The sequence below is a fragment of the Rhincodon typus genome, chromosome 5 (assembly GCF_021869965.1).
Source record: "Rhincodon typus isolate 14 chromosome 5, sRhiTyp1.1, whole genome shotgun sequence".
NCBI lineage: Eukaryota > Metazoa > Chordata > Chondrichthyes > Orectolobiformes > Rhincodontidae > Rhincodon > Rhincodon typus.
In genome coordinates this window covers 80,523,898-80,549,992 of record NC_063336.1, presented here as the reverse complement: position 1 = coordinate 80,549,992, position 26,095 = coordinate 80,523,898, and the positions used below count along the sequence as shown (strand labels likewise).

General features: G+C 40.3%; 1 protein-coding gene across 1 annotated transcript in view; it reads right to left on the bottom strand.

Annotated features, from left to right (window-relative positions):
* The window catches only part of khdrbs2 (KH domain containing, RNA binding, signal transduction associated 2), a 424,077-nt gene that overhangs the window by 397,198 nt on the left and 784 nt on the right, over positions 1 to 26,095 (bottom strand). The window lies entirely within an intron of this gene.

Here is a 26,095-nt window from a genome sequence, read left to right as displayed (position 1 = left end):
GATCAGAGGATTAGATAGGGTGGACAGTGGGAGCCTTTTTCCTCGGATGGTGAGGGCTAGCATGAGGGGACATAGCTTTAAATTGAGGGGTGATAGATATAGGACAGATGTCAGAGGTAGGTTCTTTACTCAGAGAGTAGTAAGGGCGTGGAATGCCCTACCTGCAAAAATAGTAGACTCGCCCACTTTAAGGGCATTTAAATGGTCATTGGATAAACATATGGATGATAATGGAATAGTTTAGGTTAGATGGGCTTCAGATTGGTTTCACAGGTTGGCGCAACATCGAGGGCCGAAGGGCCTGTACTGCGCTGTAATGTTCTATGTTCTATGTTCTATCACATAAACCAACCTTCCATCCACTGACTTTGTCTTTATGCCCTGCTGCCTCAGTAAAGCAGCCAACATAATCAAAGACCCCTCCCACCCTGATTATACTCTCTTCCACCCCCTTTCGTTGGGCAGAAGATACAAAAGTTTGAAAACACATACCTACAGATTTAAGAACACATTCTTCGCCACTCTTATATATTAGAGTTGATCTTTCTCTGCACCTTCTCTGTAGCTGTAACATTATCTTTTGTATTCTGTTCTATTACCCTGATATATTTACATGAAGTATGATTTGCCTGTGTAGCACACAAAATGCCGTACCTCATTACACGTGATAGTAATAAAATCAAATCAAATTTATACAAGTTTAGGGAACTTAGTTCTGAAATGCATTATAAAATACAAGTTAGAGATAGTAGGAACTGCAGATGCTGGAGAATCCGAGACAACAAGGTGCAGGGCTGGATGAACACAGCAGGCCAAGCAGCATCATAGGAGCAGAGAGGCTGACGTTTCGGGCCTAGACCTTCATCTCATAAAATACAAGTTGTTGTTTTACTTTGGTTTGACTCCATGGCTGACCTAATATATAAAGGGAGTTGAATTGACCAACCTGATTGATTAAATGCTTGATGAGACCAATGTCTGATATTTATGATACTTTTCCAATCCTCTTCCAGGTTCAGACACCAATCTTATAAAAACTTAAAAAATTCTTACAGGGTAGATGCTGAAAAGCTGTCTCTCTTAATTACAATCTTGGAGGATCTCTTTTTAAAAAATCCCACTTATTTTCGAAAGGAATGAAGTCACCAGATTCCATGGTTCAAAACCAAAGAATTCTTATTGCACAAGAGCCAAACAAAGCAGACTCCAAATACTATCTTAGCTAGCAATCAATACTCTACAACTGAATTAGAAGCAAATTGTAGTCAATTATAAATATACAGGTCTCGTGATTGGGGTCAGCATTCCATTCAACATACAGGTCATTAAACTCGGGCATAAATCCTTCAAGATTCTGTCTTCCTCATGAAGTATTTCACTCTTCCTTCTAGGATTTAGCCAGATGACTACAATAATCAACCCATGTTTTGTTCATTTGTGCATGGGATAGGGGCATCGCTGGCTAGGTCAGCATTTGTTACCCATTTCTAATTGCCCAATGGGTAGTTAAGAGTCAAGTTAAGATCTGGAGTCAAATGTGGGCTAGACTGGATAAGGACATAACTGAACTAGCATTTTTAATATGAAAATTGATGGTGGTTACATGGTCACAATTAGGCTAACTTTTAATTCCAGATTTTACAGAATCCAAATTTCATCGTTTGCCACAGTGGAATTTGAACCTACATCTCAGAACATTAGCCTGGGATCCTGGATTTCTAGTCAAATGACATTACCACTAGCCAATGCCTCTGTCTCTATTTCCAGGGATAGGCTGTTTACTAAAACTCATGACAAACTCACTGACACTCATAGCTACCTCAACAACATTTCCTCAATCCCCAGCTTCATGTAGCGCTTTCATTCTATCCTCCCATTTCTTGGTTTCTATTCAGTTTGTTTCATAACATTGCTTTCGGCATGGCTTCCCTATTCCTTAACCAAAGCTTCACTGTGGTGGACAGGACCCTCCATCATGTTTGATCTATTTCCTACACATCTATCCTCGACCCTTTTCCTCTCTCCTAGTGCCATGAGAGTGTTTCCCTGTTGCCAGTTAGCACCCACCTGCCCAAAGTACAATGCATCTGCCTTGGCCATTTCTGACACCTCCAATATGTTGTCACCACAGGACACAACTTCCATTCCAATCCCCTGGCAGCATTCCAAAGGGATTGTTCCCTCAGTGACACTTGAGCCCACTCCTCTATCACCCCCAACACCTCATCACTTTCCCATCCTTCCTTCCTATGCAAAGGCAGAAGTAGTAACACTTGTCCCTATACCTCAGTATACCCATTGGCCAAGGCACCAAAACATTCCCTCCAGATGCAACAGAAGTTCATTTGTACCTGTTTCAATCTACTGTATTCGTGGCCCACAACATGAATTCTTTTTCCAAAGAAGAGTCAGATTGGACTCAAAAAGTTTTAATTCTCTCTCTCCACAGATGTTATCTGACCTGGTGTGATTCCCCAGTCCTTCATGTTTTTATTTTGGGATTTCAGATGTATCTTTGACTTCCCATTGTACTTGGGCCATGAACTGCTAATTTTAATAATTTAGTAGTACTGAACTTGTGTTTTACTTTTCATCGTGCACTCATGAGAGCAATTCACAAGAATACTGATTCAAGGGAAAAACCAACATTTATACTGTGTGAGTGTAGAGTGGTAATTGTTTGGCAAGTGAACTCTGTTCAAAGTAAAGGCATTGCCATGAGGAATGCACCAACTGACAGAAATAACCTGTACATGCACCGTGTCCGTTTCAACTCAACAAATGGGTGATTGCCAGTTGCTGCTTCATTTTGCAGGGCAATATCCTGATCAATCAGAAGTTTAAACAAAGCCTGGCAGTTGACTGTCAATCATCATCAATTCGTGCATTCCCCTGCTTCCAGTTCTCGTAAGTCCACATACTGTGTGCCCGGCTGAAAATCCTAAATTGGTTACCAGTAAGTCTTTGCACACTCTGGATTATCCAACATATATTTACCCATTGCAGAATTACATCTATTATTATATACTGTGTCGTGAGTTTTGTACATGCAGTCCGCTTGGGTATAGTTTGTAACTTGCTGGTTGTGAATAGCTACAGATGTATACTTTTGGACAAATTGCGTCATCTTTCAGAAATGCTCAAAACTAGTACTTTCTAAAGATGGCCCACATGGGTCATTTGACTAGTTTCACAAATCAAGTGATCTATCCAGTTCAGTCTCAGGACCACAGTGAAACAGTGTTATAAGACTTGCAACACACTGATATATCCCTCCCGCCCCAGACACATTCAGACTTTTATATACAATTCCTCCAAGATGCTTCCTAGAGTTTGTACTTTATGCTTTACAGAGCTCCTGGACATGCTACGTAAGGCTATCAGTTAATTCAATGTACTGCTATGGTTTGGATGCTCGTTACACAATACCATACAAACGTCAGCCCGTTTTCATATTTCAACAGGGATAATTTGATTTCATTCACTTTTCTTCAGTCCTTGGGAAACTGCCAATTTTACTTCGTGACTGAATAGCAATGTCATATACTCTGTGCTCTGCCCGCCTAGCCCAAGCGCAGTAATATTTGTTAGATATTATGAAAGCTTTATGTTGCCCTTACCAGTTCATCAGTGGATGTTACTCCATGTTCATCTGAACTCCACCTGAATTGTTGGTCTCAAACATCAAGGAGACTGTCACTCCCTGAAAGTTGTCATGACAATGTATCGCCAATGCTTCTGAACCTGAAGGTCATGAGCAGGCCATTCAGCCCCTTGAGTCTATTCCACCATTTAATGAGATCATGGCTGATCTGGGACCAGTGGTGAAGGAATCTGGTGTATGGAGATTCAGCCATAATTCAGCCACACTACTTGACTCTGTTTGTACTGTCCTGGCACCATCAAGAGAATTCCTGATGAGAGAGGTCCATTCCCCAAGCTGGAGAGTAATTTTTTGGTTTGCAAATTGTCAGCAAGGCCACCACAGTCTAGGATTTGATAATCCTAGATCACAATCATCTGGAAAAGTTACATCCTGTTCAAACCACTTTATAATCTCAAAATGTAAACTCCTGACAAATGAAAAGTTGACCAGCATGAGTCCTTGGCTTCCCTACAAACAGTAGCAACCGTAGGGTCTTACGGCACGGAGACAGACCATTAGGTCAACTCGTCCATGCCGAACACAATCCCAAACTAACTAGTCCTAACTGCCTGCTCCTGGACGATATCATTCCAAACCTTTCCTATGCATGTACTTATCCAAATGTCTTCTAAACACTGTAATTGTACCCACATCCGCCACTTCCTCAGGAAGTTCATTCCACATGGGAAACATCCTGTGTAAAAAAACTGCCCCGATGTCTTTTTTAAATCTTTCTCCTCACCTTAAAAAATGGGCCTCCTTGTCTTGAAATCTCCCATCCTGCGGAAAAGACAACAACTACCATTAACTCTATCTATACCCCTCATTATTTTATAAACATCTACAAGGTCACCTGTCAACCTCCCAAGCTCCAGTGAAAGAACTCCCAGCCTATCCAGCCTTTCTTTATAACTCAAACCTTCCATACCCAACAACATTCTGGTAAATCTCTTCTGATCCCTCTCCAACTTAATATCCTTCCTATAACTGGGCAACGAGAACTAGACATGGTATTCCTGAAGAGGCCTCACCAATGTCCTGTACAACCTCAAAATAATTTCCCAATTCCTATATTGAAAGGACTGAGTAATGAAGTCAAGCGTGCCAAATGTCTTTTTAACTACTCTGTCTATACATGACGCAAACTTCAAAGAGTTATGGACCTGCACCCCTAAGTCCCTCTGTTTTAAAGCACTACCCAATGCCCTGCCATTCATTGTATAAGTCATGCCTTTGTTTTTTGTACAAAAATGCAATACCTCGCATTTATCCAGATTGAAATCCGTCTGCCATTTTTCAGCCCATTGATCCATTTGATCAAGATCTTTTTGTAATCTTAGGAAACCTTCTTCATTGTCCAGCATGCCACCAATTTTGGTGTCATTTGCAAACTTACTAACCATGCCTTCTATATTCTACATTATACAAATGACAAACAAATGAGGACCCAGAACGGATCCCTATGGAACACTGCTGGTGACAGGCCTTCAGTCTGAAAAGCAATCCTCCTCCACCACCACTCTCTGTCTCCTGCCATTAAGCTAATTATGTATCCAGTTGGCAAGCTCACCCTGAATCCCATATGATCTAACTTTACTAATTAGTCAACAATGCGGAACGTTGTGGAAGGCTTCACTAAAGTCCAAGTAAACAATGTCTACTGCTCTGCGCTCAGTCTTTTTGGTAACTTCCTCAAAAAAAAAACTCAATCAAGTCTGTGAGATATGATTTTCCTCGGACAAAACCATACTTAAGCAATTTTTGCCTCTCTAAATGTCCATAAATATTATCTTTTATAATCACCTCGAACAACTTGCCTACAGCTGATGTCAGAGTCACAGGTCTATAGTTCCCCAGTTTCTCTTTGTGAGATGCTGTATTATGATTCACTTTACTAACTCACAAGCACTCTGTGTTTACTATACTGCGTTTCCATTCTTTTATTCATAAAGCTGTGTTTTTGTAGGACATTTTACCCTTACAAAATAAACTAAACTAAACATCCCTTCCTAGGCTGCCAATTCATTACTGTTTCTTTACACTTTCAATTCTTACTGGCCCCATGCTGTATGCAGTGTTTAGACCTATTTCTGTATCGAAGGCTACCCCTGAATAAGTATTAATACTGTAACTTACTCAGAACAATGCCATCCCTGCCATCGTGTCTCCATAACTCACTCAAAACTACAGAAAGATTAAAATATTAATTAACCCTTAGTAACCGTCCCTTGGGACCTGAATAGGTTGCAGGATATCAAACAGTTCCTGCACCAGCATGTCCCTACAGTCTGCTGCTTTTTATCTCCTTGAAATAGCACTGGACTACCTATTTCAAACTTTTATTTAGGACTATCATCTTGTACTAACGTATGGATTTCTACCTTTTAAATACGGCACTTACCCATTTTAAGAAATTTACTATAAAAACAGCGCTTCCATGAAGCTGCATGAATGAATGTGTAGGAACTGTCACAAACCAGCAATAGCAGATGAAATTTCATGATCCAGCTTCAGGAGATCAGTTCAATATCCTCTATACTTTTATTTAGTACATGTATACTTTCTGACTTATTTAGATCATACAGAACTAGTATTTCTACTAACATTCCTAACTTTAAAGGCAAAAGGACTAACACCTCTTAATGATGTAAACTTAGACCAGACAGACATTCTAATCCCATCAGGAGACATAGCCAGCATTTAGCAAGTGCCTAAACTATCTTCTGTTTCTCCCGAACAGATGTCATACAAACTGTGTACAATAGATACAACTATATGACACCATTGTGCTAAAATTTTAACGTATGTAAAAACTGTGTATAAAAGAGGCTACTGTAAAACTGTATTTTGGATTCCATCGCCACCGCAGCTACTCAGTAAAGAGGCTATTTTCGCGACTCACCGATCTTGGCCGATATTGAACATGATCCCACATCCTTATAACCTTTCTTAAGCAAAAGTATAAGATTAGCCACCCACCAGCCATCAGGCACCTCACCTGTAGTTATAGATGATGCAAATATTTCTGCAAGAGGTCTTGCAATTTCCTCCCTTAAACCCAGACCATTACACTCACATTAACAGTTACATAAAATTTTGTAGAATGAATGAATGAATGAAACCTTAAAAAAGAACACTGAAAACCAAAACTATTATTGGATATTTTAGATTTGCTTACCTCAGTTGAGTATCTCTCAATTTAAAAGGTATGGCTAGTCGGGTAAGGCAATGATAATACAGTAATTTTCTCCTTAGACAGTCATCTTGCTAACTCTGTGATCTTCTCTCAGTAAAAGACACGTTAATAATTGATGAATATCCTGCTTAGAATTTTTTTACTGAAACAATAATTGAATTTGGAAAATGAATTCTCTGCTAGAAGCAAGATTCCATTTTCTCTCGTTTCATAGCTATATATAAACATCAAAATTAACAGTCTCACTAACTAAACACCGTATGTTTGGTGGTTATTTAACAAACTTCTTCAGAGTTTAAAAATTTCATTGTCTGACAGTCTTCTCTATTGCTAACTTGGAACCATACCATTTTTGATAAGGGTTGGAGAGAGGTGGTTTTGGGGTGGGTGGGTGGCAGTCCCTGAGCCAAAAAATATCCACGTTAAAATCCGGCTCAAACTTACTAAATAGTCAGTTTGGAGGATGGGAATATCTTCTGCAGGCTCCCTTTCTCTGAAGGGAGGTAGATCTGTCTTTCAGACTCCACTCAGCATCTTTAGGAACTGTCCTGCAACCGAGTTAATTCTGATCAGCTTTGACAGCTGCGCCCAATGTAAGATTGTCCCCACGGGGAGCTAGGATTACAATTCACCAAAGTCACACCTCAGAGACTTGAGACCAGGATCTAGGCTTGCACTGCAGTCCAGTACTCAGAGAACTGAGTGCTGTCAGAGATGCCTATCATCTGATGAGACCTTAAACTAAGTCCTCATCGGACATCTCAAGCAAAAACAATAGATCTCATGGCACATTTCAAGGAAGAGCAGAATTAATCCTGGTGTTGTGGAAAATGTTTATCCCTCAATCAACATTTAAGATCATAGTCTTGCACGTCATTATCTCATTTATGGTTTATGGAATCTCGATGTGTGTAAAATCGGCAGTCACATTTCCAATATTTATAACAATGATGACACTTTCAAGGTAATTCACTAACTGTAAGGGTCCTGTGATCTTTAAGGAGGCTTATATATATGCAAATTTTGTGTCTTTGTAGTATTCCGTCAATGAGTAAAAGTTAAGTGATGGAAGGTGTCAGCAACAGTGCTATCAAGCTGTACTTGCTGAGCAATAACCTGCTTACTGATGTCCAGTTTGGTTCCACCAGGGTCACTCAGCTCCTGACCTCATTACAGCCTTGGTTCAAACATGGACAAAAGAGCTGAGTTCCAGAGGTAAAGTGAAAATGACTGCCCTTGACACCATCTAAGTCAGATTGACTGAGTGTGGCTTGAGGAGCCCTAGCAAAAATTGAATTAATGGGAATCAGGGAAAAACTCTCTGCTGTTTGGAGTGATAACTGGCACAGAGGAAGATAGTGGTGGTTGGTTAAGTCCAGTCGTCTCAGGTCCAGTACATCTCTGCCGGTGTTTCTCAGGGTAGTGTATTAGGCCCAACCATCTCTAGTTACTTTATCATTGACCTTCACTCCATCTTAAGCTCAGATGTAGGAATGTTTATTGATGATTGCATAATGTTTGGCACTATTCGCATGCTAGTCAGATTCTGAAGCAGTCCATGTCAAAATGTAACTCGACTTGGACAACATCCAGGCTTGTGCCAAAAGGTGGCAGGTAACATTCACACCACACAAATGCCAGGCAATGACCACCTCCAACAAGACAGAATCTAACCATCAACCCTTGACATTGAATGGCATTAGTATCACTGAATACCCCACTTTCAACATGCTGGGATTACCATTGACCAGAAACTGAACTGGACTATCCATATAAATGCAGTGGCTACAAGGGGAGGTCAGAGGTTAGGAATCCTATAGTCAGTAACTCACCTTCTGACTCCCCAGAACATTTCCAACATCTACAAGGCACAAGTCAGGAGTGGGATAGAATACTCCCCACTTGGCTGGATGAGTGCAACTCCAACAACACTCAAGAAGCTTGACACCATCCAAGAGAAAACAGCTCTCTTGATTGGGACCATATCCACAGATATCCTTTCCCTCCACCACCAATGCTCTGTAGCAGTAGTCTGTACTATTTACAAGATGCGCTGTAGAAATTAACCAAGCCTCCTTCCAAACCCACAACCACTTCCATCCAGAAGGGCAGCACGTATAGGAGAACACCACCACTTGCAGGTTTCTTTCCAAGCCACTCACCATCCTGACTTAGAAATAGATCACCATCCTTTCAGTGTTACTGGGTCAAAATCCTGGAACTCCCTCCCTATTGTGCGTCTACCTACAGTACATGGACTACAGGGGCTCAAGAAGGCAGCTGACCGCCACCTTCTCAAAAGGAAACTAGAGATGGGCAATAAATGCTCACCTAGCCAGTAACACCCATATGCCATGAATGTATAAAAATAAATAAGGGTTTGAATTCTTTAGTTCTAGTAAACTTTTAGTTCCCCAAAAAGAGCAATGAGATACCTCCCCAGTTTTTCTTATTTTATTTTGTGACGCTGTTGGTTGCAGGATGAAAGTTGACTGAAGACATTGTTCCTGCTGCTCCTTTGAAAACGACACTAGATCCCTTATATTTACCTTCAGCACCACACTGAACCATCAGCTTAGGATGCCTGCTCAGTGCTGGGATGAGGTTTGAAACTCCAAACTTCTGCTATTTGTCATGGTGCCAGATGAGCCCAGCTGACACCTTGTCACACATCTGATGAGAGGCAAATGGAATATATTTTTAACTTAAGAAAAGCAGCTTCACTCTTCCTAAATTTCTCCCAACTGGCAGTAATAACAGCCAAGTCAGATCCCAGAATGAAACCTGGCTTGATAAATCATAACTTTTAATTTTGCAATTTGGTTACTGTGGTGGTCAGTCACTGAACACATTCATAAGAAGCGGTCAATGTGCCTTTAACAAGAGAATGTCAAAGTTTATTACAAACAAGAAAAATAACAAAAGGTATTTCCAAATTGTCAGATATATAAAAATCAAAAACAGCAAAAAGGAAGATCCAGCCCTTTTCCCCAGCAATGTCATTTTACAGCTACTTGGTCTGTGAAGTATCAAGCTTATCAATTATTTTAAAATTTCTTACTCAAATCGATGACGTCGCAAGCATTTCTTTTCAGCAAAATTTCACACATTCACTGGATGGATTCTCTGTCTCTCCCCAAGACATAAAGACATAGGCTAACTCATTGATTTTTCCCACTGAACTCCGAGTAAATAAACACAGGGCTTTGTCCAGTTACTTTGACCATTTTGAGGCTGTTAAATTGCACATCTGGTCGTTTTCTTCTGAACTGAATCTGCTTCTGGTGTCCAGCTCCTTTTTCTCCGGTTCTTAACAGCTCAATTCAGTACACCCTTCAGCAATTATCTCATCAGGTAGCATCCACTCCCATGGACAGGATTGCATGGTTCTGCCTGTAGTCCTTCAAGACTATACAGACACACAGTTGACTGAAATGAAGATTGAGGTTCCAACAGACAAAGATTCCCTTCTGCATTGCATTAGGGATGAGAATTAAACAGGACCATTGTTTTCCACAGTTAATACGTGGAAACAACAGGCCCCATATACAATATTTTTCACCTCACAAAGCTGGTTCAAACCTTTCAAGATGCTACACCATGGTCCACATGAACAGTTGACTAATTGGAAAGTTGTAGAAATATTATGCTTTCTCTAATCTAGATTTGATTATTTTCTTCACCATTTCGCCCTGCTGTAGTCACGCTGCACTTTCTCTGATTAGCTGACGAACCAAAGATCCAGAACCTTACCAATATTACACTTTAGCCAGGAATGAGATTTCCGAGCCTCCATAGACATTACATGTATAATAGGAAACTTTGAATAAAGTTCTATTTCCCCATTACACTGCACTGCACCAGAGAGCTGTCAGCTCAAGTATGGAATTCCAATGGTATCCAATGCCATAAACCTGAGGCTATCCAAAACTGCATACAAGCTAATGTACATCAAGTTCAATTTGCCTATTACTCCCTCGTCACTTACATACGCGCACAGTCAGGCTGCACTTCGATCTTCAATCCTCCATGTCCTCAATCTTCCTTATTCTGTAATCTCATCCAACTACAAATATAACATCTCTAATTCTGGCCTCTTCTGAACTTCCAATTTTATATAAATCTGGCATCAGAGGCTGTGCCTTCAGCTGCAAAGGTCCAAAACTCTGGAATTCTCTCCTGAAATCTCTCTATCTGTCCCTCCTCTTTTGACACAATTCTTTTTAAAAAAATCTCTTCGACCATGTGTTTGATTACTGTTATATAGATAATGGTTCTAAGTGTTAATGCTGAAAACTGCATCAACCTCCATCCAATCTGATGTTATCAAAAGTACCTGAGTAGGGGTAGCCAGAATACCTCTGAATCTCGAGGAAGACAAACATGTTATCCCATATCTCCCAACAGACTTCGTAACAGTGGACTGAATCTTACCAGAAGTCAATTAAATGTCAGTTTCATTGAGCATCTTAGAAGGTTTCTATGGTACCATTCCCAAATTCATCTCATTAACTAGCTTCTGGGCTGCTATAGCTCTCCTCTTGTCCTTTGCTAGTTAGTATCTTCCTCTTGCTATAGCCAAAAGTACTCATCACTGCCAGGGTAGCACAAGATCGCCAGCATCGGAGCCACATGTAAAAGATCATTGTGCACCCAGTCAAGAGCTGGCAGTCTGGAGCTGTCATATACAGTTAGAGATATTTAGGCTGGGCACAGCAAATAAGAGGAAATTGGTGCACCACTATGCAGATAGGGACCCAGCGGTCCTCATGGATGAAATGGTGCTGAGCAGAGACCCAGGATCAGCAGAGGAGGCTATGACCCCAGATCCTGGCAGCAGGATAGTCCGAGGGTGCCACAAGGGTCACTGTGGTCTTTACATTCCAGAGAAATGCTGAGCAAGGTAAGTGCCACCACATTCACTCTACTATCTCTCACTTATTCTAACACTGTACCCACCTCCCACTAAGGCTTATGCTCTGTCACTCTCACTATTGCCTGAAACATCTTCCCACACTCACTTCCACTCACCCTCCCCCCAAACCTCTGCATACTAATCCTGCTGTGCCCTCTGTACTGCTTACTCACTGACTCAGGACTCCTTAAACCCCACCATAGTTCCTCCAGCTGCACCAGCACAAACAGTCATGCCACCCACTATCATCTCATTCAATCCCTCCCTTCCTTTCATTCTAGGAAAAGCATGGTCCAAGACAGGGAGGAGAAGGCAAGATATTCTTCTTCTTAGCCCCTCTCAGGAGAGGACCTCGCCTTTCTATTGAAGGGGGCGGGGGGGGGGGAGAAAACCTAGACCACTCCTGTAGAGATGCCGAACCCTGCATATCCCAGCTGCAGAGTACGATGCATGCTCAGACATAGTGCGAGGGAAAGAAAGAAGATATTCTGAGGGTACACTGGTGGCTTGAGTGACAAGTCAATGTAAATAAGTTTTTGCATTTGTAAATAAAATGCTCTCTTTTCACCATTGTCTGCAGAAGTCTCAGTCCAGCAGCAACTTCAATGTGGAAGTTACAGAGTCCACTTTCATCAGCACTCCACAGTGTCCTATGGTCCAAGCTATGAAGTGAACAGCTCGTACCACAAGTGTAGGCAGTTGGTAAGTCACAGGTTACTGCTAATTTGTAACTTGGCTCCATCTTTCCAGATAGATAATCAGCTTCACAGGTATTAACGGGATACATTTATAGAGTCAGAGCTGTACAGCATGGAAACAGACCCGTTGGTCCAATTCGTCCATGCCGACTCAATACCCCATTTGCCAGCATTTGGCCCGTATCCTTTTAAACCCTTCCTATTCATATAGCCATGTTGCCCTTTAAATGCTGTAATTGTATCAAACTCCACCATTTCCTCTGGCAGCTCATTCCACAAAGGTACATCTTCTGCATGAAAAAGTTACCCCTTGGGTCCCCTTTATGTCTTTTCCCTCTCACCTCAAACCTACGCTCTTTAGTTTTGGACTCCAGGAAAAAGACCTCGGCTATTTACCCTTTCCACAACTCTCATGATTTTATAAACTTCTATAAGGTCACCCCTCAGCCTCCATTGTTATGTTTCACAATATAGATAGAAGTAATTGAGGCAAGGATTTGGACTGCAAGCACTGGGCTAATGTTGAGGGTTCAAAAGCAATGTATTATTCACTGGTGTGTTTCAGCTTCATTGTATGGAGTTTGTGCAATATTGTTGCCCTTTGAAGTGGCTTATATTGCTTAAAATTGAAACTTCACAGAATGAAGCACTAAACCCTCACAATCTGGGTGTGGTCACAGCCATGTTCATCTTGTTGCATACTTGTCAATTATAGCACAATGGATGGACACAGCGCCCACTCCTCAGACAGTGAGTCTCATGGATCAGTGAATCCTCAAACGTAAACACTGACTTCCTGGTAGCTATGTAATCTGCCACTCATCTGCCCACTTTATGCCCCAGCTCCAGGCATATCGAGTAAGCAAGTCAGAGCTGATAGTGCATTGTTCCCCCATGAAAGTCAGTGTCCTGCATTCAGTTGATAAACTCCCCCTTCACGCAAGCCCTTACCCTCCCATGCTCTATTGTCTCCCCTCCTTATAGACCGAGTTGCCCCCCACTCCACTTTATAATTGTATTCTCCTCTGGATCCCAGCGTTCTGACTCCAATCCCCACTGCTAAGTACTCCACTGTTCTTCAAGCACCAGTGGCTCCTGATAACCCTCTCCCCACCTTTATTTGTGAGTGCATTGAAGTGCAAAAACCTATTGTAAATGGATCGGAGATGTGCCATGATGATGCAGTGAGGTTGGTATGTCTCTGATCTGAACGTCTATGGATATGGGGTGTGTGCAGTCACTGCCCATGCAGTTTGCCCTAGATGTTGGTGCCCAGTGTCCAGATGGACATATGGAGAGCAAATAGTGAGCTGAAGTCAGCAGGCACCCACTTTGACTTTCATATTGGGAATTCTTGGCTTCTGCTTTCTGTCCAGCAGATGGGAGAATATGAAAATACATGACAACAACTTGAGATGTAGTAGTAGAGGTGAGAATGAGTGATAACTCTCATCACATAAGCCTCACCGCTCACTAATGAGAATTTCATCCGGATTTTGCTTCAAAAACGTGACTTTTTGGTCTCAACGTTGAGAAGGGCATTACTTGACATCTCACCTAATTTTCCCACATTTCTTGTCATAACCCACATTGGCCAGAATCTTGTGAGGCTTTGAACAATGTCTGATTTTATGAATGTAACCGGATTGAAATCATCCAATGAATTGATCTGGATTTTCCAATAGCCAGACAGTCAGTATTCGAGAGTAGTTATAGAAGAATCCCCATCATTACACACTCTGAAGGAATGGCCCAGGGGGCTGAATTGCTACTAAGGGTAGATGTTTGCCTAAGTATTATAACTTTCATACGTGCAGGTTTTATTTGTCACCACCTCTTGACCAACTTTCAGAAAATGACCCAGTTGCACACCAGCAACTACATTCTTCTCTCATTCTAAAACATACAGATCATACATGTATATGCCGGCTTTATTTAAGTAAACCATGATTCTTAGTCAATACTTCAGAAAGAAGCCTTGCACAGGTAGAGATTTACATCACATTGAATATTGTCTAATATTTGCTACAACCCGCACCAAACACGTTATTATTTTTCAGTCACGTCAGTCACCTGCTCTGTGAAATATGAGATCAAGAAATACTGACAATGCTCAGGAAAGCGACTATGGTTCTTTACTGCTTTAAAAATCTCTATATTACAGTCCGCAATGCCCTGTATCTATTTAACTGATGATTTGTCTCAGTGACACTCTCATCTGCCTATTACAAAGACTCTCTGTATGGCACAGTTTGTTTTTGCACACTTTACTCATCCTCTTCCTTTTCCTATTGAAAACTCTTGTTCCTAGGAGCCTGCTTCCATATTACTTGCATTGCCAGGCCATCATTAACATGCACCCTGTGGGATATTCAATAACTGAGATATGGTATTACATAAAAATTCACAGAAAGCAGAAGTCTCTCAGTGGTCTACTTTACTAGATCCCAAGAAGACATCCAGAAATGTAATGGTTCAAATGCTTTGATGGCAGCCTCTAGAAGCACAGTAGAGGTACAAGTGGGTTTCAAAGGAAAGTTGCAGTACTTTGTCAAATCACAGTCTGCAGTATTGGCCTATGTTACATGTAGAAGTCTTCGGTCTAGGGTTAGAGCATGTGATTTTTCTAACAAGAGGCTACTACCAAACCAGACTGATACTTGGCAGCGAATGTACTTTGGAACAAAGAGGACAACCCTACATTCATCTCAACTAGTCATCCAAGATGCTTTGTATCAGCAGTGATAAAAGTTAAAATAATTGAGGATTGAAGCAACAAATTACGTGGCTTCTAAACACTAACTGAGGCAAAACCTTTTAAAAGCTGACAATGTTAAATAAACATTATAATGACTACTGGCAAAAAATAAAATCAAGCTATAATTCTAAGCAGGCATTATTGCACTAATCCTCATTGGTTTATATTAACTAATAAAATGCATTCTGACACTGAGAAAATAAGACAAAATGAATCAGGGAGAGGCAACAAATCACATGATGTATATCTTGCAGCAACTGAAATTACTGATGATGACAGAAACTAAATGAAAAACCCTACACTTGGCTGCATTGGGAGCAGACACATGCACAGATTGTAGTGTTATGATCCCAGTTGGTAGTAATACTGGACAAGTCAGATCACAGAATGAAACCTGGCTTGATAAACCATATGTTTAATTTTGTAGTTGGGGTTATTGTGGTGGTTAGTCACTCAAACATATTCATAGGAAGCTGCAGATATTCTTTAGCAACAAAGCGCAAGTTTATTGCACAGAAAGAAAACAAGCAAACCTAAATAATCCGGTTGGAAGATCTTTGCACAAATAGCAAAACAAAGTTTGAACTTGTTCCCCAACACTATCCTTTTACAGATACTCAATCCCAGCGAAATTTCTTTCCCATCTGAACACTTTGTTTTACTGAACCAACTCCTCCCAGTTTCTTTCCCTTGAACTTCAGAAACAATTTTATGATTGAGTCACTTCCTGAGTTTGCAGGCATGGACCTCTCTCAGTTCTGAGTGCCTAAACTTTCTCTGTTCTAACTACTTGAAGACTTGAATGCTTCATGAACTAATGCCTCAATTATAGTGACTGGTCCTCTGAGCAAAAACTTGACTCTCCTGCTAGGAGAAACTTCTCCCTTCTGAACTGAATTCCTGATTCTTCTGAAAAAAGACCCTGAATCTCATGTTCTGATGTCAAAACTAAAATAAGAGCTTTCTGGTCTGTTATGAACTCAGCAGCATACATTTTCTATCAATTAATATGACAGGGGATCTACCAGGCATTTGATTGCAATCCCATGCTTTCTTAGAATTGAAACACTTAAGTAAGTGCAAATGACCTTCTGACCTATTTCTTAAAAAAAGACTTTCACAGAGCTGACCCAAGCCCTTCTATATTTGAAAATCATAGAAAAACATAATCATACATTCAAGCACAATCAATTCTAAACCATATTATGATATGAGCCAGATCAGGAGGAATTAGTTATTCTCCACAACTAGAGTTGGTAAACCACGTCTGGTTGCTTTTGGCTTGCTAATTTCAACAGCAGTCACCTCTTGAATTGACTTTAAGATTTTTCATATTATCTGTAAAGTTCTCTGCTTGACTCTAATGCTCATGTCGGTTACTCAGATCAACAAAATGATGAGTTGAAAATCAGCGTTAGTATTATCTTGATATAATTAAAAATATCAAGGTTAGGTACAGTTGAGGGAACTCATCTGTTCCACCGATCTCAGCTTTCCATAGAAACCTAGGGTTCTACCATCAGAACCCCTGAATAGTTTGAGTTTGTTTTGCCTCCATTACCTTACATGACCCAGAACGTCACTCCAGGTCTCACCAACTGTGAGAAAAAATTGCTTTCAGAACATTAGCTTAATAAGAATCAGAAACACCCAATGGTGAACATCTCGCTGACACATCTCCACTGCCAGTTAATGAGGAATGGCCTAAGGTTGCTGACACTCCCTGGCAGGACAGAACCCCATGGCGTCACCAGCTCATGATTTCATTGACATGCACAAACGGACAGAAGAGCAGGTAGGTTTGCTTTCCACTTATTTGTTCATTTCTGGGACCTGCAGTTTCACAATGACGATTACTCCTAAAATACTACCACAGATCAACTTTTTAATTTCATTTACTATCTCATACATTCATTCTTTTCCACCACATCTTGCTTCATGAAGGCAGAGTTTAAAAATAAACTTTGCTTTCTGACACTGGATGTTACGCCACAGAAATAGGCTATTCAGTATGATAGCCGAACAATGCTAACACTTACATCCCACATGAACTTCCTTCCACCTCGCTTCACCTCACCCTATCTGATAAAAATTTGTTTTCCATTCTCCCTCATGACTTTGTTCAGCTTTCCCCTTAAGGACCTCTTACCCCAACCATTCCCTGCATGGCAACGTTCCCACAAAGCATGATGGATCCGGAAATACAGTGCAGGTTGTGTTCTGTAATACGTACCTTCTGTTCACAGCCACACAAAAGAAAAATTAGAAGGATTTCTTGTTGAAAAAATGGCCACACACAAGTAAATATTGAATGTAACACTGTTAACAGTTATGTTCAGTCTCATAGTTAGAATGTCAGTATACCTTTAAAAGACATGCTCGTACTATCATACTGTATCATAGTATGTGACCGGAGGGTACAAATATCTCACACTCCCTCTTACCCTGGGATCACTTGATACATGACACACTACTAGAAGGATTCTGCTCTGCTGATATCTCAGAGTTGAATGTTAGCCTGGACACTGATATACTTGAGAACCAGTGCAGTTAGCACATAATATTTAGTTGTAATAGATATCAGTTCGATTCTTCAATACTATGATGTCCACACCCATTTTCTTATGTCAACAGGAGATAACATAAGTTTTGCTACATTGAGTAAAATATCTTGCTAGAAGTAAAAGTCACATCAAGTTCCACATTCTTATCTATCTCTAGGAAAAGAAGCTTGTCCCGAGTTTGCATCTGAACACTTTTTATCTCTTAAAATTTTATGTCTAAAACTTGGATATTTTATTTATGCCTCAGTGACCAGAATTAAAATTGTATAGGACCAGACAAGCATGTTTATGTGAAACAAATAAGGCTATGAAATGCTCTTGACAGATGAAATGTGGAAAGAATGCTTCCTCTTGTGGGAGAATCCAGAGCAAACAGTCACTGTTTTAATAGGAAGATGTCACCTATTTAAAAAGGGATAGGGAGAGTCTTCGGAATTTTCTCCCTCAAAAGGCAGTGAAAGCAGTGTATTGAAATTTTTTAAGGCAGAAGTGGATAGATTCTTGGTAAGCATAGGGTGAACAGTTACCAGGGATAAATGGAATTATGGAACTATCAGATCTGCTATGATTTTATTGAATGGCAGAGCAGGCGCAAGGGGTTAATAAGCCACCTTTGCTCCCAACTTGTATGATTTGTAGGTTTGATGCCTTCAGAATTTCTCTCTACTGATCTGACAAGGGTTCAGCATCTTGTTTGATTTGTTGCCTGCTGTTCCATAACAACTGGGCAAGGTTCCAGTTGAGTCCATCACTCCCTGATCTCTTACTTGTGCTTTCTCCTAACTAATTTGACACTTCAATTTTTTTTCAAACTCTCCCTTCCTCAGTAACACTTACACTCAGCTTTGGCAAAAAACTGTCATATTTACACTGCACTCTTCACAACTGCAGGATGTCACAAAGAATAGTACAGTCAGTTAAGTACCCTTCAAGTTTAGTCACTGTTGAAATATGGGAAGAATGGCAGATCATTTGCACTCAGCAAGCTTCTAAAGACAGCAACCAGACAAACTGATATTTTCAAGGAATTGGCTGAGGGATAAACATTGACTGAGGCATTGAGAAAGACTTCCCCATTCCTCTTCAAACTAGTTCAACAGGATCTTTTACATTCACTGATGAGGACAAAGGTCTTGATTTAATTTTTCATTTGAAACAGTGTCTTGATCGTGCAGCTCTCCCCCAGTGCTATGTTGAGGTGTAAGTGAGCCTCAGCTCTTAGGATACAAACTTGAACCCACACACACTGACTTAATGATACTTGTACAACTCCTGAAGTGTCAGATAACTCCTGCCTCCAATCAGTATTATCAGCACTTGCAGATTTGTTTCACCAAAATTAAATGCTCCTCCATGAACCAATTTTCATTAATTTGTCAATGTTTATGTGACTTAGAAATACTGGAGCTCCGTCCCCAACAGGCAGACATTCCACTTAGTGCATTTTCTCAGTCCCTTTGAACTCACTCGCCTCTTTATTTCATGACCAATTTTATCTAAAGTAGTTATTTCCTTAGGATTGTGTAGCGTCCATATGTGCCAAGATTCAACCAATGGTACAATGCCCAATTGGGGCTTATTGGCTCAAACAAACATCAAAGATGTTGGATCGTTCTCTCTTTCTCTACTCTTCAGATTTTTAGAACCTAACTTTATGATTTGAACATTTCTGTCTTTCAGATAAATAAATAACTTGCACCTCAAAACATCACAAAGTATTTCACATTCGAAAAAAACACTCCTTAGGTGCAACCATTGTTCAGAGGTTTATATAACAGTTATGGCACAGAAGGGCACAATATGTCTGTTCTGGCATTGTGTCAAAGCGACTCAGCTTGCCTCATTTCTCTGACTTGTCCTTGTAGCATTCAAAACTTTTCTCTTCAAATAATCATCCAATTCCCTCTTGACATTCTCGATTGGATCTGCTTGCACCACATTCTTGTCTGGTGTGCTGCACTCCTGATCATAACCACTTGCTCTGCAAACATATTACTGTTTCTCACTCTTTGGCATTCATTTTAAATCTGTGTCTTTGGCTCTAGATCCTTCATTTAAGTGAACAGTTTTCACCCTATCTATCCTTTTAGCTACCTCCCTTGTGCTCTGGCCAAATGTGGGATCCAATTTGTTTGCACCAATTGCCACAAACTGCAATAGATAGATACTAAAAGACCTGGGAGAATGCCCTTTTGATTCTCCAACAGGTTATATAATAGGACATTAGTGTCCATTCAAGAGATGGAGAGGCTCCCACTTTAAAGTCTCACTTCAGAGATAGCACCTCTGGCAATGTAATACTCCCTGGCAATTGAACTGGGTTTTCCACTGGTGTCCATAACCTTCTACCTCAGGAGGGGAGAAGGTTACCACTGCACCAGATTGATACTTGGCTGCGAATGAAGAAGACAACTATACATTCATCTCACCCAGTCATCCAAGAATCTTTGTGTCAACAACAATAAAAGATAAAATAACCTAGGATCGCGGCAACAAATTACATGGCTTATAAACACTGTCTGAGCCTAAAGCAATTAAAAGCTGACAATATTAAATAAACAATGTAATAATTACTGCCAAAAAGTATCAAGCTGTAATTCTGAACAGGTATTACAGCACTAATTCCCATTGATTGATATTAGTAAACAGTAAAATGTATTCTGGCATGCAGAAAAGATTTTATATTCTAAAATAAAAGTTAAGCACATCATTTGGCTGACTTTTAACTTAATCCAGTTTAATTTATTTGATTGATCCTGAAGGCTGCCTGATTGGTAAGATGAGCCAATTTCATTAACAGTAATCATTTTGAATTAATCTTGAAACATCACATCCATTATGATTCAAAAGTGTAAAGTATAAATTTACAATTACACCAGAGTCTAAATAGCAAAATCTGATAGTCCGGTTAACTTGTATTCATTTTGCTTTACAAGTTTGCATGTTGGGGTCATCGGTGAGTTTAGCTGATGTGTTTAAAATGATAGAGGGATACAATGGGTAAACATGGAGAAAGTACTTCTACTAGTAAATGAATCCAGAAAAAGGGAGAACCCCCAATCTGAAACTACAAGCCATGCTATCCTGAAAAGAACTCGTGAACCAATCTTCACATAAAGGACAATAGAAATTTCAAATTATTACCCAGAAGGGTATCAATCAGTGCTCCATTGAGATTATGAAGGCTGAGACGAACATGGGGGTGGGGGATGAATGGAGCCGAGACGATGAACTGCCAACTGAATGGTTATACTTAAAAACGGCCTATCCCTGTACTTAGATGACTATGAAAGCATAGATTGTACCTGAAGTGAAGTTACAATAAAAAGGTTTAAGTACTTAAGAGCATTCAGATCATAAGATATCGGAGGTAGTAGGCTATTCGGTCCTTCTAGGCTATTCTGGCATTGAATAAGATCATAGCCAATCCGATTGTGGCCGTGCCTCCACTACCCTGTCTCTCCGCCCTCACCTCCAACATAATCTTTAAGCCTCTTGCCAATCAAAAATCTGCCTAACTCAGCCTTGTATATTATTCAATCATGCAGCTTCCACTGAGGAAGCATCTTCTTGGCACCAACCTGGTTAAGTCCCCTCAGCATCATACATGTTTCAACAAATTTCCTCTCTTTCTTCTAGACTCCACTGCGCACAGACCCAAACAACTCAACCTTTCTTCTTAAGATGACCCCTTCATCTCAGGAATCAGCCAAGTGAATCTTCTCTGAACTACTTCCAACGCAAGTATGTCCCTCCTTAAGTAAGGAAACCAAAACTGTCCACATTACTCTCAATGCAACCTTAACAAGCCTTGGGCAGTTGTAGCGAGGCCCCCCTAGTTTTATACTCCATCCACCTTGCAATAATTGTCAATATTCCTTTTGCCTTCTTAAATATTTGCCATACATGTAAATATACACAGAAGACATTATTTGCAGAAGATATGCATCTACTGTCCAGATCTGCATTTTAAATTTAATGCAAAATGATTATTTGTCTTCGAGATCTACAGTGCTCCTATAACTCAAGTGAAGAAGGAAAAACACTGAAATATAAAACATCAAAACTCCAAGGAAAATGGTATTTACCATATTATCTTGCAATAGTACCTTACTCTCTAATATTGTTCTCCTCACAACTGGTTTTAGTAAGGAAGATTGACATTTATATCGAGACTCTCACAACCTCCAAAATCTCCAAAGACCTTCACAGCCAATAAACTACTTTGTGAAGTATGATCACCTACAGTCAATATAGGAAACATAGCAACCAATTTGTACACAGCAAACTTCTGCAAAAAAACAATATGTTAATGACCAGATCATCTATTTTAGGCAATGTTGACTGAGGGCTAACCAGGACATGGAGGATAGCTTGCCTGTTTCTTTTCCACACAGAGTATGTGGGATCTCTTGTTCTCCATAGCGGTCAGAAAAGGTCCTCAGTTTAACACGTCACTCAAAGGCTAACAGCTTCAACATTGCAACATTGCAGCATTCCTGGAGTACTGCACTGGAGTTTCAGTATATATGAGCCGACTATGTCTCCTAAGTATTTCTAAAACTTACAACCTTCTGACTTAAGGCAAGAGAGCTACCACTAAAGCACAGTGAATGGGTGCTGCTTACCAAAATTGCCCAGCCCAACTGATTTCATCCTGGATTACGAGCAGTTCACCTTCTCTGTAAAATGCCCTGAACTATTCTAATTTCTTTAACCCACTTGCCTGTTTGATCTGCTTCTGGAGGCATTGCTGGTGCAGGATATGGTGTGTTGATCTGTGAGATAAAATTCTTTTAAATCTTTAAGGGATTAAGGTCTTGCCTGAAAGCAATCCTTCATATATTGGCTTGCACCTAGAATGAAGGCAACATCATTGAGGGCAAAATACTTTCAATTAATACAATGTAGAAAGGACAATAGGTCACGAAATATTAAATGGCTTATTATCAAATTTTTTTCTCAATTCAAAAGTGAACTAGGACAGGATGCCACTGACTTAAATGAAGAAATCCTCAAACTTGGAACAGACACATATTGGGCCCTTGAGGAGCTTAGTCTTTAGCGCCAGTTTGAAAAATTAAATTTCAATCAATAAATAATTGCTCTGATTAGTTTCATTATATGACATTGAGTTCACAGAACAGAAATAGGCCATTCCACTTACCTTGCCCATGTTTGTGCTCACGCCCCACATAAGCCTCCTTCTCCCCTACACCTTCTAATCCTATTAATATTGTATTTTTAAATTATGGAATGTTGGCATCTCTGAGTGGCTTATGTGGCCATTTCAGAAGGCAATTAGGAGTCAACCACATTGATGTCACTCTGGAGTCAGATGCAGGACAGACCAGGTAAGCATAGCTGGTTACCTCTCTCTAAAGGAAATTAGTGAACCTAAATGTAGGAGCAAATTGCTGCAGATGCTGGAATCCATACTGAAAACAATAAATCATAGCGGGTCAGACAGCTTCCATGGAGAGAGAGCAAGCTAACGTTTCAACTCTAGATGACTCTTCATTGGAGCTCTGATGAAGAGTCATCTAGACTTGAAACATTAGCTTGTTCTCGCTCCATGGATGCTGCCTGACCCGACATTACTGAACCAGTTGAGTTATTATGACAATGGATGATAGTTGCCATGGTCACCAACACTGAGACGAGTTTTATATGCCAACTTTATTCACAGAATTTAAATTCTGCCAATGGCATCTCAGAAGAATTAGCTTTGGATTACTAGTCCAGTGACACTATCACTACCCAAATATATCTCATTCTCCTCATTCACTCTATGTTGAAGCAAATTCCACAATTACATCATTGTCTGGGTAAATTGGTTTCTCTTGAATTTTCTAGCTGATTTGTGGTTATATCTTATAGCCGTTTGTTTCAAACTCCTCCACAAGTGGAAATACCTTTGTTACTTCTATGTTTTTTGATCTTCTTTGAGTCCTCTGTCCACCTCACAGCACCATGATTCCACCCTGGGTAAGGCAAGGAGCCAGATCCCAAACCTCTCCCAGCTGAATCACGTATCATATCCTATTTATTAGCATCAATCTAATCACAGTGGCTGTCCAGCCAACTGGTGATTATCTAATTCAATTTTGAAAGCCATGTCTGAATCTGCCAGCATTGGCAATCTCAGGCAGTGTATTCCAAAATCATAAGTCAATTCTGGTCATGCTTCTCTAGGAGGAAAGATGTTGTTAAACTTGAGGGTGCAGAAAATATTTATAAGCATGTTGCCAGAACTGGAGAGTTTGAGTTATAGGGAAAGGCTGAATAGACTGGGGCTTCTTTCCCTGCAATGTCAGAGGCTGAGCGGTGACCTTATAGAGGTTTACAAAATCATGAGGGGCATTGATAGGGTGAATAGCCAAGATCTTTTTCCTAGGGTGGGGAGTCCAAAACTAGGTTTAAATGTGAGAGGGGAAAGATTTTGAAAGGACCTGAGGGGTAACTTTTTCACGCAAAGAGTGCTGCATCGTAATGTATGGAATGAGCTGCCAGAGGAAGTGGTGGAGGCGGGTACAAAACAACATTTAAAAGGCATCTGGATGGGTATATGAATAGGAAGGGTTTAAGAGAGATATGGGTCAAATGCTGGCAAATGGGACTAGATCAGATTAGGATGTCTGTTCGGCATGGATGAGTTGGACTGAAAGATCTGTTTCCATGCTGTATGATTCTGACTATGACTCTAGGTCACTCTCTGCAAGGTAGATCTTTTCCATGCACTGCTGCTTCATTTAATCAATCATTTTAAATTGGTGCCCTCTCATTCTCAATCCTTCCATCAATGGAATCAAACAAAACAAAAGTGGTGAAGAGATTTTGTAACCAATTAAATGTTTCTGTTGCATTTAATTGTGAAATTTGACTCTTGCAACCTGTGAATCCTCAATATCAGACCTTGCATAAGTTTTTTCTCTCTCTCTGAGCAATTAAGAAAAAGACTCTCCTATTTGCAGTCACCCTGAGTTTGCGAAGTTGTGATTGTGTAACCATGACTTTATCTTTCTGAACTACTGCTGCCATTACTTTTGTAACAGCGATGACATTGGAATGCCTTTCCAATGGCTTTTATACATTGGAAGCTGGAAAATAAATCTGCACTGTATTTTCAGCAAATTGCAAAAGATGCCCACCAGGAAGCAGAGCTTGTTCTAACCAACTGCCTATTTGTGAAACGCAGTACTCCTTGAGGTATTCACAAGACAAAGATATATATTTGACAAATACATTCACTTTAATATTGTTGAAAACAGACAAGCGGCTAGCACAGAACTACATGATACAAAACAAGCTTAATAACCATCCCCAATAAATATAAGCTCTTACTTCTTACATCATCCTCAAGAATTTCTTTTTAGCATCTTCCTAGGTACCTCTATGCCTTTTTCTAAACAGCTAGCTGATAACAAGAGCTACAGCTTTGCTAATCACATAGATTGCCCAGGTATCAACTCCATTCTGCAATCCCTTCCCCACACCTGCCATAATTGCAAGAGGTCAGTTCTATCCTTTAATCGCTGGCAGTGGTTAGTAACAATGACCAGCACTACCGGTCTTCCAGGAATTATTCGCAAGACTTTGGGTAGGTGAAGAGAGAGAGAAATGCCACTTCCCTGCAATTTCTCTTGCAAAGGAGAACCTAGCTGTCTCAAAACGTGAATTAAGCTTTAACAGGCACACCACTGAAGGACGTGGATTATTTTGGTAGGGAGAATTGAAGGTTGGGGAGGATGGAGGGGTGCCTTTGATCTCCGAACCTGAACTCTCTGCCTGGTTTGCATGTTGCTCTGCTGCCCTCTGTAGCTCAGAGCCAGCACTCAATTTGAAGCTTCCAGCCGACACTTGTCCTATAAGCCAGAGAACACACATAGGTTGGACCAGGCACTGGGAAGCTTGGGTTGGTTTCATAAATTTTTAAGACACATTGAATAATTGAGCTCATTAAAAAAGAAAACCATCATCAGAAGCTGCAATGTATTCACAGCAAATAAAACTCCAAATCTTCTCTCACACATTATCGAGATTTTGAATCTTTAAGCTACAAAATGCATAATCTTCCTTCATTTATGGATTGGATTTTGAATCCTTAGCATCGAGCTATGTTTCTACTGATCTATATATGCAGACACACTCACTCAAAGACAAATACAGACACACATTCAGAGAGACACATACACTCTTACAGGCACAGACAAAATATATTTTCAAAAACAGGTACACACAGATGCACATACACTCACAGATACACAAAATACGGGTACGCACAGAGGCGCATGTACTCAGGCACACACAGGCGGACA